The sequence below is a fragment of the Phasianus colchicus genome, chromosome 1 (assembly GCF_987193195.1).
Source record: "Phasianus colchicus chromosome 1, bPhaCol1.hap1.1, whole genome shotgun sequence".
NCBI classification, from domain to species: domain Eukaryota; kingdom Metazoa; phylum Chordata; class Aves; order Galliformes; family Phasianidae; genus Phasianus; species Phasianus colchicus.
Window position 1 is genome coordinate 163203906 of NC_143436.1, and position 19002 is coordinate 163222907.

A 19002-nucleotide genomic window follows, 5' to 3' on the forward strand; every position below is an offset into this window, starting at 1 on the left:
AGCATTGCAGCCTTGGGGCTGAGCCTGGTATTCTCTAGTTCAGCTACAAGTGAAAACATTTAAAACTCTAGCAGTAAGAGGCTCATAAGGTGGAGAGGAGAAAGAAAGAGCAGAATGGAGGGGGAGACCTCATGAAAAAGGAAGACAAATGAAGAAAATTCCTCAAAGCAAGAATTATAGAAGTAACACACGGGGCATTTGTCCCACTCCATTGCCAAAGGTTCTAAAGATCAATATTATTCAATTTTTGGACAGTTATCTCTGAATTTTATTTGGAATCTCAAGTCATTTCACAAGTGCTGAAAACTTTCTTTTTCAGTCTAATTGGTCTTTTAATGGTGGCATGAAATAAAAGTGATTTGACAGAAGAAAGGAGAGAGTAAAAACTGCACTGCTATTAATATATCAGATTTTTCTTAAAGTGTTTAGAAATAATGGTCTACAGTAAAACACTAACTTAAAAGAGTTGATAATAAATGCTTATAGCTATAGGATTGCATAACAGCAAGTGTTTTGCCAGAGCAACATTAATTTACCAGGCTGTTATAGAGTGTTCTGTCTAAAAGTATTTATAGGTAGTAAGACAGAGCTTGACTAAAAGTATTGCATCTTGTCAACCAAAGCTCTGAAGTGCGGTCAAGAAAAATTCTTCACAGCTTTACTGTGCTTCAGCTTCAGAAACTTAAATAAATCACTAAACAAATTAAGAAATTATATATTGCTTCGTGGTGTGTTCTGAAAGCACTTATACAAGATATTAAGATATTAATATTAATTAAGATATTAAGATATCACATATCTTAAATAATTAACATTTCCAACATATTTTTCAGTTGTGATTACCTTTTTTATGATGGTGAATTTAATGCAAATATGATAAAGGAATACCACAACAGTATCATGATCAAGATAAGATATTGATGATCCTGCTAGCTTATTACATGAAGTTGCCAATGTGGTGTTCTTCTCTGGTTCTTTGCAGAAAATGCTGCAATGTCTCAGGATGCTTTTAAGGATAGAGAGGATATTTTCATAAATGCATTTTGACTTAATAGGAAAAGGAAGAATAAATCATCTGTTCACCACATGTACCGCAAGGAAGCTTAGAAATTTTCTGCTTGAACTGGGCACACATGGCTCAAGCATGCACAGTAAGTTCACCATGACAGAACACATTATTTGTCACCTGGACAAGCATTTCTCATACACTGCACAGAATAAACACCACGTTTTTTTTCTTCAGGAAAGCCAGAATAGAAATGAGAAAACTCTAGGAATTCCCAACAAACAAAGCACATCCAATGTGAAATAAGGAATGCTCCATCAGTTTCCAAGTACTGCCTGTGTCAAGGAATGAGCATACTGAGTAGCTATCCCAGCAACATCATTCATATTAGGGAAAGTCTGATATTAGTGTGATATAGAAGTTGTGAGAACCCTTCTTTGTTTTCTGGCTCAAAGGTTTCTTCCTGAGGTATTCCTTGTGATAAGACTCTAACTGATGTATTGAGGAGGCAAGTGATGGGTACTACCAACATCGCTTTGTGGACATTTGAAAGCACCTTCTTTCAGAGCTGTTTGCCTCCAGAAGAGAGTGCTCAGGAGCGTTTACTGGTGGAAGATCTGGCCTGTGACTAAATATCTCCAGCTTGGTATGGGAAAATTGGGAAATGATACCATCGTATCCTGTGAAAAATAGGATGCAAGTGGGCATCCCAGCTCCTTCTTATCTGCTGGCAAGGCCCAGAAGTTGGGAACAAAGAAATTTCTGCTGAGATCCCAGAACCAGAACTTTGCCACTCCAAGGAGAGCTGAATCAACCACTTTGGATTTGAGCTTTCACTCCAAAGAGAGCTGACTTGACCACTTTGGACTGATTAATAAGTTGGTATTACCATTGAAAAGTCATCGTCGTCAACGAAACAACAATGCCTGATGACCCACCACTACTGAAGATCAATGACTGAACTACGAACAACGCTGGATCCATGGTGGTAGCTATCTCCCTCTTGCTTCCTACAGAGACTCCTTGCTCCTATTTCCTATCTTTCCTATTGCCCTCCTTCCCTTTCCCATCACCCTAATTCATAATAGTTGCCGGCCTCTCCTTCCCCATCTCCCTGATTAAGATTTGTAATAAACCGGTTAGACCAACATTTGAGCCGTTGCTTCTTAATCTCATGCCAGGTATACACATATCTCAAAGAACCTCCTCTCCCTCCAATAAATTGGAATGAGACAGAAGTGTATATTTTATTTACAAAACAAGGCCAAATCAGTTTAGTACTTGTTATGCACACATCATATCAGCCAAGCGGTGGTTCATCCATCTTATTCCACATTTTGAAAATAAATGGTTTACTTATCATGAAGAAAGACCAATATTTTTGCATTATATTACTTGCTTGGAGGGAAGCTCTATGTTTTGCTTTCTGGTAAACCTTAGAACTTATGAAGATCAACAACTGAATATACAAACTCAATCTACTATAATTTACTAACCTGATAGTGCAAGAACATTCTAGATTTCACTGTTAAATCGGATTTAAAGTATATTAACGTTTCAATGCTAGAATAAAGTAACTGATATATTTTTGAAACAACCACAATGTCACGAAACTATGACTATTCTTACCTTCAAAATATGAATGCTGTCTCGATAAAACCTGATTCTTGATAGCTAGCCTTTCTGGTTTCCTATCATAGAAATCGTAAGTGACAAAAGTTTTTTGCTTTCTGTTTAGTTAGGGAAGAGATTCATGATAATCTCAGTTGCCCAGCAGAAAGAGCAGTAATGAAAACAGCAACAACAACAAAAAACTATTTGAGGTTAAGGACCAGACCCTTTCACAAAATAAATATAGAATATAGTATAGAATAATGTTAGAAATCCTTTGCGTGGTTTCACAGTGATAAAACTTATAGAAAATGACACTAAAGAGCGAGCGCCCTTTAAAGATTAACACTCAACAGTATCTCAGCTGCCACACACACTTAAATCTCTAAGCCAATTTTTTGCTTTTTATATACTTGGGAAGCGAGTAATCATCTACATAGCAGTCTCGTGTTGAAAAAACAGCTTTTTAAAAATATTTGTGTTTTGCACACCAAACAATTTTTGCCCATTGCTGTTTCTAATTCTAAAGTGTAATAGTCACTAGATAGTCACTGTGCAAAGGCTATCTTTACAGGCCTGTAAATCAAACACAGAAATAAAATAACTCAATAGAAGAAAGGAATTAGCTAACTATAAAGGTGTTCATCTGTTAACAAGTCCAGAAATTGACTTGAAATGCATAGAACTGAATTAGTGGCTAACGCTGGAATTCCAGGTTTGACTAAGATTTAAATTTTTGTGTCAGTATCAATGAGTTAGTAGTTTAAATGCCTGTATACTCTTTTAGAAAACAGTTGTCCAGACTACCTCTATAGTTTCCTTGTAATTTTTTAAAAGTGTAGAGGAACTCATCAAAGTTCTTAGGAGAAAAGTAAGCTCTGCAAAGGGTAGGAATTGATGCCATTGTCATTCCAATCAGAGCTAAAAGCTTTTATATATGAGTGCTCAAATCAAGCTGATACTAAATGTCACTTCTTTCTCACTTCACCAATGAAAGTGCCATGAATTCTAAGTACAGTTAACAGGAAGGAAGGCTGTATATGGTTTGAAGAAAACACGGAGAAAAAAGTAATCATTTTATTTAATTTCATTATGAAAAACGGAATTCTTAGCCTAATGTGCAAGAGTTACAACACAGAGAAATAGAATTACTCGGTTACAGAAAACTTGTGCTAACTAGTCTCAGAGAACAGCACCGTTCTGCAACAGAATTCTGATTTCATCCAAGAACATCTCAGATTTTTTAAAAATAAAATAGGTAAACAAATATTACATTTAAATATTTTCCTATATCTGGTGAGTGTCTCAATTGATAGTAACAATTAGGGCTCTAAAACATCCAAGTTATTCCTCTGGGTTAAATGGAAGAAAGATATACTGTTATGTTCTACTGATTAACTTCATCCACAAAGATGAAAAAAGTATATAGCATGAAAATGTATATGAAGATGCAGTTAAGATAATTACTAGCAGTAAATGAGCTGTGAGCAGAATTTGAGTTCAGTAGCTCTGTACTTGAAGTTTGCCTAAGTGGTCCTTCTGCAGATATCTTAATGCTAACAATAAAAAATTTCAATGGGAGTACAGCCCATGCCCATTTTGGTTAAACAGGTTTGGGAAAATTAAGTAGGGAGATGTTGTCTCAATTCACCTTTCAGTAATTGCTGTTTTGCAAATCTGCCTTCATAAACCATCTCATCTGAGGCAGAAAGTACACAGGTAGCTCTGAAAGTAATAGTTCCTATTGAAACTAGTATGGTAAAAATCAAAGATGTAAGGAGCACAAGAACACTATTTGATATAGCAAATTCCCACATTCAAAATGCTAGTAGTCACCACCATTACCGAGGCATTTTCTCCAGCAATTAACAAAAGCCTGCATGTTCATAAAAAGTTAAGCCAGTGCAGATGACCCACTGTTCCGTTATCACTAGTGAAACTCACCACCCACCACCTCACTGTGCTCACATTCACTGTTCAGTCTCTATCTATGTTCAGCAAGTGTTGATGAACATCAGTGAGTGCCATTTTTTCCTCATGAAGGAATTCAGTGATACACCTTCATTGCAAACACTCTTCCATGTCAGATATTATTTTGTCAGACTGTTCCTCTGCTGTCATCTGTTGCACAGATGACAGATGTAACAGAATATTGTCAGGAAGGTTTGGTCTCTACCACCGTATGACCACTGTTCACCTCTGACACCATGGGCCAACACAATAAAATAGGAAGCATTACTTTCAGAGCAGCCTTCATAGAATGATCATGTAAAGAGACAAAACACCCTTATGCTTAGTTCTATGATCGAGCTTCATGAGATGCAATTCATTAAATCACATTAGAATATTTTTAGTTAATAAAAATACAGAAATTTAAAGCCAGCTATTTACTCTTTTTGCCATAAAGAGGTTAGATGGCAGTTTGCTCATAGACTTGTAACATTTGAAAGCCAAACTTAGGCAAGATAATCTCTTCAAGCATGTTTTAAAGACAAGCATAGGAAGCTTAGAAAATTACTTCAACCAGATAAAGAGTTGCATGACTTTCATCAAACTAGGATTCACTTGAATTTGATTTAAGAAGCAAGAAACTATCATATATTTTTCTGAAGCATAATTTTTTGTATATAGTATAATAAATAACATGTATAGTATATAATCCATACATAAAGCAAATAAACATGCATATATATGCAAAATATGGATGTGTGTACAAAAGTAAAGGAACTTTCTGGCAGGAAAGAGCAAAAGGAAAAACATGGAGTCATAGATCATAGTTTGGCTTAGAGGGGACCTTAAAAGTAATCTAGTTACTACACCCAAATTGCCAGCCATCAGATCAGGCTGCCCAGGGCTCCATCCAGTCTTGCCTTGAATGCTTCCAGGGATGGAGCAGCCACATCTTCTCCAGCCTTCTCTAGGTAACCTGTTCCAGTGCCTCACCACCCTCTGAGTAAAAAATTTCTTCTTAACAGCTAACCTAAATTTCCCATCTTTTAGTTTAAAGCCATTTCCCCTTGTCCCATTAAATGCTTTTTATTAAACATTTGCAACCTAAATCTTCTGTGAAGATGTACAACTATTAGGATAACAGGAAAAAAAAACAGATGTAAAATACAGAAATCCAGAATATCTTCTGATTAATTTGTTGTACTAGTAAAGTATTCAGTCTGTGTTATTTTTTATGCAGGTGATTCAAAATAAAACAGAATCACTTGTGCTAAATAGGACAACGTTGAATCCTCAGAATACAGAGTTGAATTTTATATTGTTGAGTTGAAGATATTAATGCTGGAGTAAGAAGGGATGAAATAATTTTACAAAGAAATTTTGCAGCTATAAACGCAAGAAAACAGATTTAAACCAGCGGAGAATTTCATTGTTCCATGCAGAACTTTGCTTTATTATTACAATTACTTAATTTTATTTTTGTGCAATAGGTGATACTAACATAGTAGCTCAAGGGATTTGTATTTAAAGTTTCATTGCTGTGAACTCCTTTTAGCAACAAAAGGTTTTAGCATAGCTTTTAAAGCACAAAGATAATGAAATTCCAAATACCTATACAAAGTTAGAAATGCAACTTCAGGCAATGAGCCCAATTCTCCAACTATACCATGCTGAAACTGCTGCTGAGTACGCTTTGTAAAAACTTGAAATCAGCATGCCCTATTTTTGTTATGTCTACGTTTTCAGAAAAACCGGAGATACGTGAGCCATTAAAATAAAGCAGATATGAACTGGAGCACCATTTCCCACACAAATATTCCACCAAAAATTTTTTCAGCTTTATTCCATACATGACACTACAGAAAAACTTACAGCATGAGAATAGTTTTGGAGAGATGAACATAAAAGAAACAAGAAAGGCAAAAATTGAGTACGATAACTTACAGCATCAGATAAAATGTGACTAAAAATAATTGAAAAGTAATTCTTTATAATTCAACAGGTTCTTTTCAAGTGTCTATCAGGTGTTCTTGTAGATTAGATGTGGGACCTTCAAGTGTCTCTTAAAAGTGCTAAAAATATTGCTTCGATATTGATCCTATATCATCTTAATATCCCTGCTTCTCACTCAATGAGGTGATGCATTCTGGGGCAGGCATGTTCCATAGCAGAGCAGGGAATCATAGTATGAAGGCGTGTTCCTAAAATGCAACCCTAAGAAATGCTAACAGAGTGTGCCACATCAGCTAGGCTGTGGCACAGCAGAGGGCCCAATATGCCAACCAGACACAGCCCATAGGGATGTCTGTTGTCTCCATGGGACCTGGGTAAGAGACATTACTAGGAAACTTCTGGAAGCTGACAGAGCCCAGCTGAAGATATATCAAAGAAATTCTCTTAATTATTTATAGAGAATTATCAACTAGCCTACACTGGACACCTACCTTATATATGATAAATGCTGGATGAGATTAATCACTCTAAGGAAGAATACCTTTTAAAGAAAATACAGCAGGACAGCCTCCTTCTCTGTTCCAATTATGAGCATAATTTTTCCTCTTAACAGTGAGATAGCAGGCCTCCTGTCAAGTCAGTCAGTCAATATTATCAAAGCGCTGAATACTTTTATCCATATTTAAGAAACAGTATAAAATGAGAACCAATGGACATGAAAAGATAACATCCTTAAGACCAATAGTAATTCAAAGAGAACAGTATGGAAACCTCTGTTTAGATCACCGTTTCAGAGAAGCTTTCTTCTCCCCAAAGCACTTTCCCTCTGCCAGTTATATAAGTTTGTTCCATCATTTTATTATCTTAAACCCTGCTGCAAATACCTCAGTTTTTCCATTTTACATTTATGCAATGCAAACTGCACAAAATATTTGCTATTAAAACTCATGGGCACACTAGCATTAATCCTCAGAATAATCAGAAGAGTGCTGATGCAAAAGAAAGGCATATTGCATTAACAGTAATTCATGCCTGCATAATGTATATAAAATGCTACAGTGGAGATGATTGCACACTACTGGACTGTGTAATAGTTATGCAACAATCAAGCCAACAGGGAGCACAGGGACTTCCATTGCAGTGACTGTCATGTCAGACTTGTCGTTACTGGGGTTTCCATTTCCATGAATTTTGGCTAGGGTAAATCTTCAGTGTGAAGATACAAATGTTGTTCAACAGTATTATCAATACTTACACTTTTATGGTAAGTCTTATGACTAGATGAGAAGCACAATAAAATATTGAAAAAATATTGGGGCAAAAAGGCAAATTAAAAACAGATTTTGAAGTCTCTAATCATTTCAGCCACCTTCGTGGCTTTGAGAGCTCTTGCTATTTATTTTTGTTGTTGTTGTTGAGTATTTTAAGTTTATAGCTTTATTATCAAGAAATGTTCTGCACTGATTTGTTTTTACATGCTTGTTATCTATACTGAACTGGGAAATCCTGCTAGACTTCATGCAACAGGACCACAAAATGGAAAACATTATTACCCCCCTAGATAAATAAGCTATCTTTTTTTTAATTTAAAATAAGAACAATCTAATTGACAAAAATCTGATACAAAGGTAAGACAACACATGCATTCATGCTATTTATTGCCTAATTGAGACAACCACAATATGCTGTTTAAACCAAAACAAGTCATTTGTTGTCTAGCACAAAGGGAAATTGCAGCTTCTCTAAACTTCAGTAAACATGACCTGAGAAGAGCACGCTACTCAGATGGTAAATAGATGTACTGGATTTATGTATTCATATCCCTATCCATAAATCCAAAGTCCACTGCTGTATGCCCTATATGTGCAACTGTAGAATTAGGTCCCCTTCTAAAACTATAACAAGTTCATTTCTAGCTAACCAAAGAAAAGGCAAAGAATCTCTAAATCACTGAATAAGCAAACAGTCAGATGTAAAAACAAATGTTTTATTTCTTGTGATATTTCAAGCTCAGGCTAATTATCTGGGCAAAGAGGTAATTTTTTTTTTGACAAGGAAACCCACTCACTGTTCTCCAAAGATATGACTTACATAAGTATTAGCTTACTGCTCTCCTCTCTATTTCAGGAGACTCAGATTCCTGCAGGGAGCTCTGCTAACAACATGAGGATGCACAAACAAGGAGTTGCTATAGCTCAGATTTTTTTTAGCTCATGACCTACAAGGTGTACAAGAAAAAGCAGCTCAGCTTTTTAAGATAAATAGGGGATAAAACACTGAAGAAAATATTTTTGGCTATTAAAAAATGAGGGTGAATAATTGAGAGACATTAGAAACTAACATACTACTTGTTTGTAATTGTGTTCTTTTTTTCAATATTTTTATAGTATGTAATAAAAGATCTTGCACTTCCTCCTAAATGTACAAGATCGTCTTATGAAAACACGACAATGCCCAAATTCTAGTTATAATCATCTTGCTATTGTTGACTTTTTCTCTTTTCTCTTAATCAGTACTTGCACCTTAGAAATTGAATTAATCAGTTAGAGATTGAAGTATACTTTCAAGGCCCTCTGAATTAAGATTGTGTATTTTTCTGAGATAAACAGTACTAGTACTAAACAGTAATAGTACTAAAAGTACTAAAAAATATGAGTAGGGCCTGAAAGTACATTTTCTGGCTTTAGATAACAGAATCCCCTTTTTAGTTCAAGCAGTAGGCATGAGTGAAGGGGGTACAAAGATCTAAATTCTTGCTTCACCACCTACCTCTCTGAAAATAAAACCATTGAGTGGGATGGATATCTGCTTACTTTGGAGATATTAGATGAGAGTGTTTCTATTAAAAATATTACAGTCAGAGAAGGTATTGTTAGAACAGATACTAGAGTAGAGTCAGTTGAATACTAAAAGGTACTTAGGATAGGCTACTGCTAAGTTCCCTTTGTATCCCTTCTACTGTTATTTCTGAAAACTGCTATGCAAATATCTTAACACTAACACTTGTTTGAGGTGATCATTGTATGAATCTAAACAAGCCCTTAAAATTCAACAGCACCCCTTCCAAGCTGCAACAGCAGGGTATCTTTCAAACTAATCCAGAAATGTAGCAAAGATATAGTGCTCATGTTCAAGGCAGATAGCAAGTCTAAAAGCGATTTCACAGATGAAAGACAAGTTATCAGCACTGCAACAGCTGTACTGGCATATTTTCTTTGGAAATTATCTAGCATTTTCTACAGAATAAGGATAAAAGTGAAATCTGTGTGGAACTCTGTCTGCAGCTGGCATCATATTTGGCTACCACGAGCCATTAAATTAGGCCTTATACCTATGCCAGGAAACTGAATTGCAATGACCTCTTCTCTTTGCTTTGTTATGCTGAACTGAATGACAAAGTGACTAACTCCTGCTTCAAATAATACAGGAGATAACTGATACTCTCTAGAACATCCATAAGAGCATTACTGTAGTTAAGTGTATCTTCAAAATACATGACCTGCCTACTGAGTTTATGTGCATCCTACGCTGTTTTCGATATCTTCTCAGCTCTTCTCCCAAGCCCTGGAGGGAAGATGTGCCGCAGCCTTTATGGTTGAAGATGTAAATTTCTAGTAGCAATAGGAGACAAGCAATATAATACTTGAATCCAGCAATCAGTGCTATAAGCCAGACTTCACTTGACTGGATTTCTTTTACTTCTCACTACTCAAAATAAAATGCAGATAAAGATTGACATAAAGAAATAGCATTAGTTTCTCCATTGATTTCACTTTATCAAAGTAAAAGTCATACACAACATCTGTGGAAGATGCTGGTCTCTGTTTATCCAAAGCAGTGGTTGTACCTTAAAAACATGGATAAGCCAGGACTTCTTACAGTATCATGTACAAGGATGAGTTTTAGATAGGAGTTACTTCAAACCAAAGAGCTGCTTCTTGCCATTTATTCATCAGTGCTACCTTTGCCATGGAATAAAAATGTAAAATATAATAGCCTTATTTACAAAAGATGAAATTACTCTGACTTGCAAAACCTGCAATGAAGTTTTGAGCAATTATTATTCTGGAAGTGAAAATATGTTTGCAAGGTAAAAAAAAAAAAAAAAGCAAGATAAAACTATAAGCAAAGGATTGATTTAAAAGCCTTCAATGAATCTGGGAAAACAAATAAGATTTTCTTGGGAGAACATTTTGACTTATACACATTACTGAAGAGCTCTGAATGAACACTTAGGAACTCATTCTAAATATTTGCACTTTCCTATTAACAGTGCTCCTGCTTCAGAGATCAGGAGACAAGACTATTCCAGATCCACTAAGATGTATTTTAAGAAATATTTGTGGCAGCTCCCTGTAGATTCTAAAGGAAAGAAAATATCCTGCCATCATTATAAATGTAAGAAATTTAAAAGCAGAAAATAAGCAGTGTTTAGCTACATAATACTTTTTTTTTTTTTAACCAAAATGTGAAAGGTCCATAAAGGTCAATAGATCAGCAGATATGCGACTCTCCTGTTCTGCTTTGAACCTCTTCTCTGCAAAAGAAAATGTTACAAAATGCATTACTGCGCTCACAAAAGTGAGGTTCTGACAGAAACTAAGTAGAAAAGACCAGAACTAGAAGATTGACTTTGTAAGATGGAATTTACAAAGGCAAAGAGTGCCCCAGAACAGCAATACTCAAAGTTGTTTGCCTAGAGCTATGCTTATAGATGATACTCCTGCCAACAGACAGATAGAAATGCAGCATGTAGTAGGTGACTTGAAGGTGCTCCACATTTTACACAGAATTCTTTGGCCTTTACTTTCTTTGTGATGTCTCTCTGCATTAAATATATCTCTAATCTCCTTCTGCTGTATCCATTCCTCTGCAGTTTGTCGTTTATTTTTTCCCTGACCTCTTTTTCTTTGTCTTCTTTGTGTACTCCTTGTATGTTTTTACCAAGAGATTCCATCAAAGCAGTTCTGTCATCTCCCTTCTAAGGTATTTACTGCACTTGAACTTATCATTGACTTGGTATTAACTCATGTCATACAGCATGTAAATCATTAAAAAAATAAACATAATGCATAGACTACGTTTTTTTGTTGTTGTTTTTTCTTTTCTTTTTTTTTTTTTTAGAATCTGTAAAATTTGCAATGGCAAAAAAAATATTAAACAGTCTCAGGGAGTCAAGGAGTGAACAAAACAGACCTACAGGTCCTGAAAGCCCAGTGGTGCTACGTGAATAAATAAGCACTCTAACATCAGATTGTTTGCATTAAGTGTGCACACTCTTTTCTAAACTGTTTATGAAGTTCATAAACTTAAAATTTAAACAAGGCTGTTTAAATAAGTAACAGTTTGACACTGTGAAGCATTGAATAACATACCTAAGAAACAGCATTTTCAGTTTACATGACAATCTTAAGCACTCTGTTCTGTCTTTAAAATAAAAAACTCTGATACAGGAGCACTCAGCCCAGGAGAAACTTTCAGCCAGACAAATATTATACTGTACTGCATACTACTAATTTGAAAAGGTAAAATTGTTTTTCAAATGCAGGCTAATTTTTTGCATCTATGAATTATCTATTTTTATGCTATGAAAAACCATACCCTGTAAAATATCTGAAGCTGCTCTTCTTGTTTTCAGCTCTGTGAATTCTAAAATTGGGAAGATGTTAATTGTTAACACTGGAATAAGACAGTATTTCTTGTACAGTAATAAAAATAACCCACTTTAAATACAGTGTTTAATTTCCATCCATTAAGTCCATTTGAAACCCATTTGACTTCTTAAGCTCAATGGAATGAATTCCCTACCTTCTTCAAAGCTCAGATTTGGATATGTGGGGTATAGATACAAATCATGTGATTTTCTCTTTAGCCTCTCTTTGCAAATCAAAATACAGACTTCCAATGATTTCTTGCAATAAAAACTATTTTTAATTGATTTGCTTGGTTTTCATCAGTTTTTCTCAAGAAGAAAACAATTCAGACCAATGACACCACAGATCTGTAATTTAAAATAATAATAAAAAAAATTGAAAAGAAAAATGCTTCATATTTCTTCCACAAAATTCCAGATGGGTCACGTGTTAACATCACCCTGTGATGAAACAGAGGTTAATGGAAACAATAATGTTCACATAAGGGTTTCCAGTTATGAACTGCTGTGGCTCTACTTATGTCAATAATTAAATTCTGTTTTCATGTTGAGAAAGAGTTGAATACAATGTCTCCTGCCTGTCTACTCCTGATCCTAATGGTGCTTGTTTATCTGCTCTTTCTGAAATAATTCTACACCATTGTTTGATTTTAAATTTCTTCTGTGTTCTCTGTTAATTCTGTCCTTAATAATTTTATGTGCTTGTGTCTTCAAAGAACTGCCAATGCAGCTTACTTGATGATCAAATGGACTGGCTGATGTGATTTACACTTCAAGTGAAAAGAAAGATGATAAAGATGAATTACATCTTCACTCACAAAATAGTCAGAGTTAGTCTTCCTTTATGCTTCTCTCAGTAATGAATATTTTTTCCCTGAAAGATTTTTTAATAGTATCTGCAATTTAACCAGAAACCAGATCATGAATATAATGTCCTTTCTTATTTTTTCAAGAACACCTAGCAGAAACTCTTTAAACAAGCTAATAACAGTTTTTAGATGCACTGTTTCTACAAAAAAGGAGACACATATGAGAGACATAATGCAATTTGTAAAGATCACCTATCTTTTTAGTTTTGCATCTTGAATACTGAAACCTCAAATGATTATTTTCCCCATAAAAAAAAATAAGTGAGAAAAAACTGACAAACCTATATCAGAAAGGTTCTGTTCTCAGTTCTCCCTCTGACTGTATCTTTTTCCACGTGAAAGATTGTAACAGGAGTTTACACATCTTTAGTTTCTTTGATATCTAAGAAAGAAAAGAGACATGAAATGTTAAGTACCATATTTGAAGGCATACGTATCTTCTTAACATAGTTCTGTTGTCAAAATAACATTTTGGAAACAGACACAGATATAAGAAATGAATGCAAGCAAGGATGGAAATTCACTACGTTGTATGAGTTTTCATGATATGTTTGTAGCAGAGGTGGAGACAAATGCCTAGTTAAAAGTCTATTGCTTTTCTACCACTGTAAGGGAAAAAACAGTAAATATTTTCCCTGTGTATGCTGTGTTTTCAGAATGTAAGGCACATTAAAGAAACCTGTGTAATTTGTATTGACAACTTAAACATATAAGCAGACAAGTCTCCTAAGATATAGCCCAAAATACATTTCTGATGTCCACAGTTCTCAGTGACCTCATTTCCATTCTTTTGTGCACAGAAATACCTTCATAGATTTAAAGAAAAAAATAAGTGCCTACTGAATGAACTTTTAGGAGATCTTATATGAGTTTAATTTTTCTTTCCCATTTTCACTAGCTGCTCAAATAAAACCTGTCTACCTACAGACCTTGTTTTTCCTCTGTCAGACTATCACAGCTATAAAAGCCATAACTATTTATTTCTATGACATTATCAAAGTGCAAGAATGCCCCTCAACGCACTGAGCTCTGCCTACCCCTCATAGTTATTCATTTGCCAGCCAGCTAGTTCAGTTCAAGGCATGGTTTTATTTAGCTTGCTAGATTAGCGTGGCACTGTATTTGAAGAACAGAACTTAAGACATGAAGTAAGACTGAAATCAACTTCCTTTCTTAGAGCTCATCTCAAAGAAGCAAATGAAATAGTGGCATAAAGATTTCTGCAAATGGTCAGAGAATTGGCCACACTGCTGGAAGGAGAGGAAAAAAGGATTCAGGGCTTTGTCTTAGCCCTGGGAAGAGCCTTCAGCCCAAAGAATCATGATGTCAAACGTTTGCTATAAAAAAGATATTGCAGTACATGATGCATTACACTGCATAGCATCAGTTCCACTATGTAATGTCATCCAGCTATCACAGTCCAACTCTCCTTGTTGACCAGGGTTAACTTTTGTAACTAATGCTTAGCTAAACATCGTCATTACTGGCTTTCCTTCCTCACCTCTGTGATCACACAGAGTTACAAGTGAGATCTCTAGTTTTTCAGGGTTTTTTTTTTTTCAAGACCAAGTTAAAAAAAATCAAACATTGGAATCTCTCCTATAGCACAAACAAATGAGGAAGAAAATGTTTATAGCATGCATACAAGGAAGGGATTACTGAAAATCATAACTTTTCCCATACTCCAGTTAAAATGCAGCTTTACTTTCTTTTACTTTCTCATTTCTTTTTGTTTATTTACTGCCATTGCTGGTGGATAGTAAGTTTGGGTTTTTTTTCCCCACAGAATTAAATAACTCTTCAAACTTATTTTACAGAATAGTAATAATATTTAATCTCTGGCTTAATTATTCAGAGTACTTGAGCAATTTCTTAAAGGAAATAAGCACTATTACCTAATATTTGTGATATGCCCATCTTCTTTCAAACTATAGTCTCAAGTGTCTATGTTCTCTCCAGCATTCTGATTATCTTGTGTTGAATTTATTCCATTGCCATACGTAAACAGATCTGAACTATTTGTCAAGGTCTTTTATATGGAAAAAGGAATAAAGATCACCTTTGTAAAGATAGAACTGGTTATACAGGAAATACTACAATGAAAATGCAACAATAAGGAGTCCATGTAGAGATTATCTGTTCTAACCTTCAGATGCTTGTCCTTAAGAAAGTGAATATAGCCCTGGATATCAGAAAGGATATCAGAAAGGTTGTGGACACTCAATTCATGGATATATTCAAACTTAAATTATATGTGTAAATTTGGATTAGAATAAGGGAAATACTGTCTCATCTCACAGACAATGAAGAGACAGGGGTCACTATAAGTGAATTAATCTCTTCCAGAGCTAGGTATTGTAAGTATAAATCTTAGAACAAATAATCATTTGAAGGTGTTTATTGTTTGGCTATAAAAGGAACATACTTTTCCTACCTAAGGCTCAGATGTTTTATTCTAGACATCTGAAAATAGGTGAATCCTAAATACAGAGAATACCCATGTCATTGCTGCAGAACTATCAAAATTACAACCAAAAAAAAAATGCCAAGATGATAGAAAGTTTATATAGTTTTAATGATACTATTCCTCATACAAGGTTCCCAGTTAAAGGAGCTTCATAACTGATAATGAAAAACACAGAATGAAATGGTGACTGGAATACATGGCATGCAATGAGAATCTGCATGAATTAGATCATTTCAATTGCTTTCTAATTCTTTTTCTGTAGTAGGAAAGTTCTTCAAGGTAGAGAATTTCTTAGTAACTAATTAATTGTATTTATCATTTCATACAATTAGCCCAAGTAATTTTGAACTATATTTTGCTGTCAATGACTGCTGCAACACTCGAGTTTTAGTATCAGAGAATTTTCTCTCACTACCAAACATCTCCTATTCTGGTCATTGCTTTACAGATCATCCATAGTCATTCACTCCCTCTGCCCATTTATTTAACGTATTTTCTTCTGAGTTCCAAACCAGTTGGTCATTAATGTATTTACCAGCTTTGGAGGTGTACTCTGATAAGCATTCTTGCACCTAGAGTCCCAAAACAGGAAATAAGGTTTCACTTGCCATCTCCAATGGAAACAGCTTCGCTTTTAGCCTGTATACTACTTTGAAAATAAAAATGTGAATTAATGCGCAGATATATTATTACTATGATTCTCGTTCATCAGCTTTTTGTTTTTATTTTTTTAATGAGCTACAGCTCATTTTTACAAAAACGAACAACCCAACACCATATTGACTATAACTAGTTGCATTGGCACTTACTAGATAGTACCGTGAAGACTGTCAGTATTTCTGGTGCAGAAATCTATCTTAAATATCAGCTGTTGTTTTAAATTTCCTTAACTTTAAAAAAAAAAACACATGGATGACAGATAAGGCTTCTTATTTCAACAGTTTTATCATCTTTTTCCAAATGTGATAGGGAAGCATAGCCTTCTTCAACCACTGCCTGTCCATGTCCTTGAAGTAAGAAAAGGACATAACTCAGACAAGTCTTACAATTGGTGCCTGGTGAAATCAACTTAATTCTTTGATATCAAGTTTTAAATTATGGCCAGATTTCCTTGAGGAAGTCTTGCACAACTGCAAAGAGCTTCTCAACATATGTGCTGTTGGGGAGTGTTTTCTTCCTACAGGCCAAATGATAAAAGGTTTTTTTAGTCCCAAACTGAAGATCCTCATGCTTTAGTGTTTTGCATCTTTATCAGCTGAACTAGTTTTCATTTCAAGTCAGCTGCATAAGCTGTAAGACAAATGTAGTGGGAGATTAATGTGGCAAGTATCATCCATAACTTTCCTTAAGAAGCTATCATCTCCACAAGGATAGCAAACAATATGAAGTAGTATCTAAACATTGATTTCTCCAATGATTTGCCCAGTCAGGCATTGAATCTATCAACAAAAAAGCTCAAATAAGATAAATTTAATTTATATTCTTCCCATGCAGTGTATGTTAATTGACAGCAAATGCAGTTATTGCTTCTCTCTTCTGTGAGATGTGCAGTACAATCCTATTAAGGTTTTGCACTTGGGCCAGAGGAATCCCAGGCATCTATACAGACAGGAAGGAGCAGTCTTTGAGAACAACCCTGCAGAGAAGGACCTGGTGGTTCTGATGAATGGAAAAACTTATCATGAGCCAGCAGCATGCTCCTACAGATCTGAAAGCAATGGTATCCTGGGCTCCATCAAAAGAGGGGGGCCAGCAGGGATGGGGAGGTGATTGTCCCTCTCTACTCTGTTCTTGTGACACCCCATCTGGAATACTGCGTCCAAGTGTGAAGCCCCCAGTACAAGAAAGACAGGGAGCAGTTGGAGAGAGTCCAGAAGAGGGCCACAAAGATGATCAGGGAACTGGAGCACCTCCCCTACAGAAACAGGCTGAGGGAGCTGGGCTTGTTCAGCCTGGAGAAAAAAAAAAGGCTGCAGGGTGACCTCACTGAAGCATTTCAATACCTAAAGGGAGCCAACAAACAGGAGGGGAATCAACTCTTTACAAGATAGATAACAGCAGGAGAAAGGGAAATGGTTTTAAGTTGAGAGAGGGAGGATTTAGGTTGGATGTCAGGGAGAAGTTCTCTGCAGAGAGTGTTGAGATGCTGGAACAGGCTGCCCAGAGAGGTTGTGGATGCCCCATCCCTGGAGGTGTTCAAGGCCAGATTGGATGGGGCCCTGGGCAGCCTGGTCTAGCATTAAATGAGGAGGTCAGTGGCCCCGCGTGTGGCAGGGGGGTTAGAGATTCATAGTTCTTGAGGTCCCTTACACCCCTCGCTATTCTGTAATTCTGTGTAATAAGCTTAAATTTCATTCCTTTTTCAGAGATAATAGAATGGTAGTATAAGTAAACTGAAATATTTTAATAATGTTTTATTTTTAGGTTCTTATTTCACTTTAAGGCTTGTGGTGATCAAGAGCTTTCATATTTACATGCTGTCAAAATAAACAGTAAAATGTACATGAGAGTTTTGATTTGAGCTGCAGGACAACTGATTCTGAAAAGTTTACAGAAGTAAGAATCTCTCACTCATAACATGGATTTTTATTACAACCAACCTCTTAGCAATCAATATCATATGTAAAAAGAGTAGTCTTAACCTAACAAGTATATTATGAGGGAAACTTTTTTTTTTTTAAACTTGCTTTAAAGTTGATAACATCCTTCTTCTCTTGCACTGTCTTTCAGCTACATTGCAGCAAATTTTATCAACTTTAAATAACATCACATCCTTTCATATCAGACATTAGGCTACATTGCACCTTCACTTTCATGTTATAAAGACTGCACTTCAGTGAGCTCTGTTGTACTTTGAATTAGAAACAAACAAAAAACAGTAAAAGCAACAACAACTATACACACCAAAATTATTTTTTATGTCATAGAGCTCACAGTTTTTGCCCAGAGGAGACTCACAGCCAAGTCCTATACATTGTGGGCTGTATAATCAATGAATATAAAGATGCTTAATTACAAAATAAACAAGAGAGTAAGGCAAAGCAAGTTATAATAACAAAAAGAAAACAGAAAAATACTTACCCACATCCTGGGCTCACTGCAAAACTCCAAAGGAGAGATCTCCAGAAAAGAACCCTTCCAGCTCATAGTCAGCTCTTAAATGGGTCTAGGAGAGGTGGAGCCAGGCTCCACCCCTTCAGCACAGGTGAATTGCCTTCACCTGTGCTCCTGTGGCTGACTCATTGCTCACCTCAGGTGATCAATCAGAGGTTCAGGCTGTGAATCAGCAGTTCCCGTACATGGGTAGATACAGACTGTGTGAAAAGGGAGGCAGGTCTGGATTTGGGTTTAGGTATGAGAATTCATTTTCATTGGACTGGGGTCCAGGGTTGTTTAAGCTAGATGTATTTGGTGGTGGAGATCTTCCCAGATCTGGAAAAGAGACTACTGATTATCCTTTCTAGAAGGCAAGAACAATTATCAAAAACTAAAA

General features: G+C 35.7%; 1 long non-coding RNA gene across 2 annotated transcripts; it reads right to left on the reverse strand.

Annotated features, from left to right (window-relative positions):
* Nucleotides 1-12463: 12463 nt before the first annotated feature.
* LOC149920214 (uncharacterized) lies at nucleotides 12464-18642 on the reverse strand. Of its 2 annotated transcripts, XR_016470206.1 has the most exons (4): nucleotides 18591-18625; nucleotides 14938-15052; nucleotides 13324-13424; nucleotides 12464-12614 (listed from the first exon to the last, which is right to left on the reverse strand). It is a non-coding gene; the product is annotated as an uncharacterized LOC149920214 (long non-coding RNA). The 2 variants fall into 2 exon arrangements; XR_016470189.1 differs by lacking the exon at nucleotides 14938-15052 and having other exon boundaries at nucleotides 18591-18642.
* Nucleotides 18643-19002: the final 360 nt, after the last annotated feature.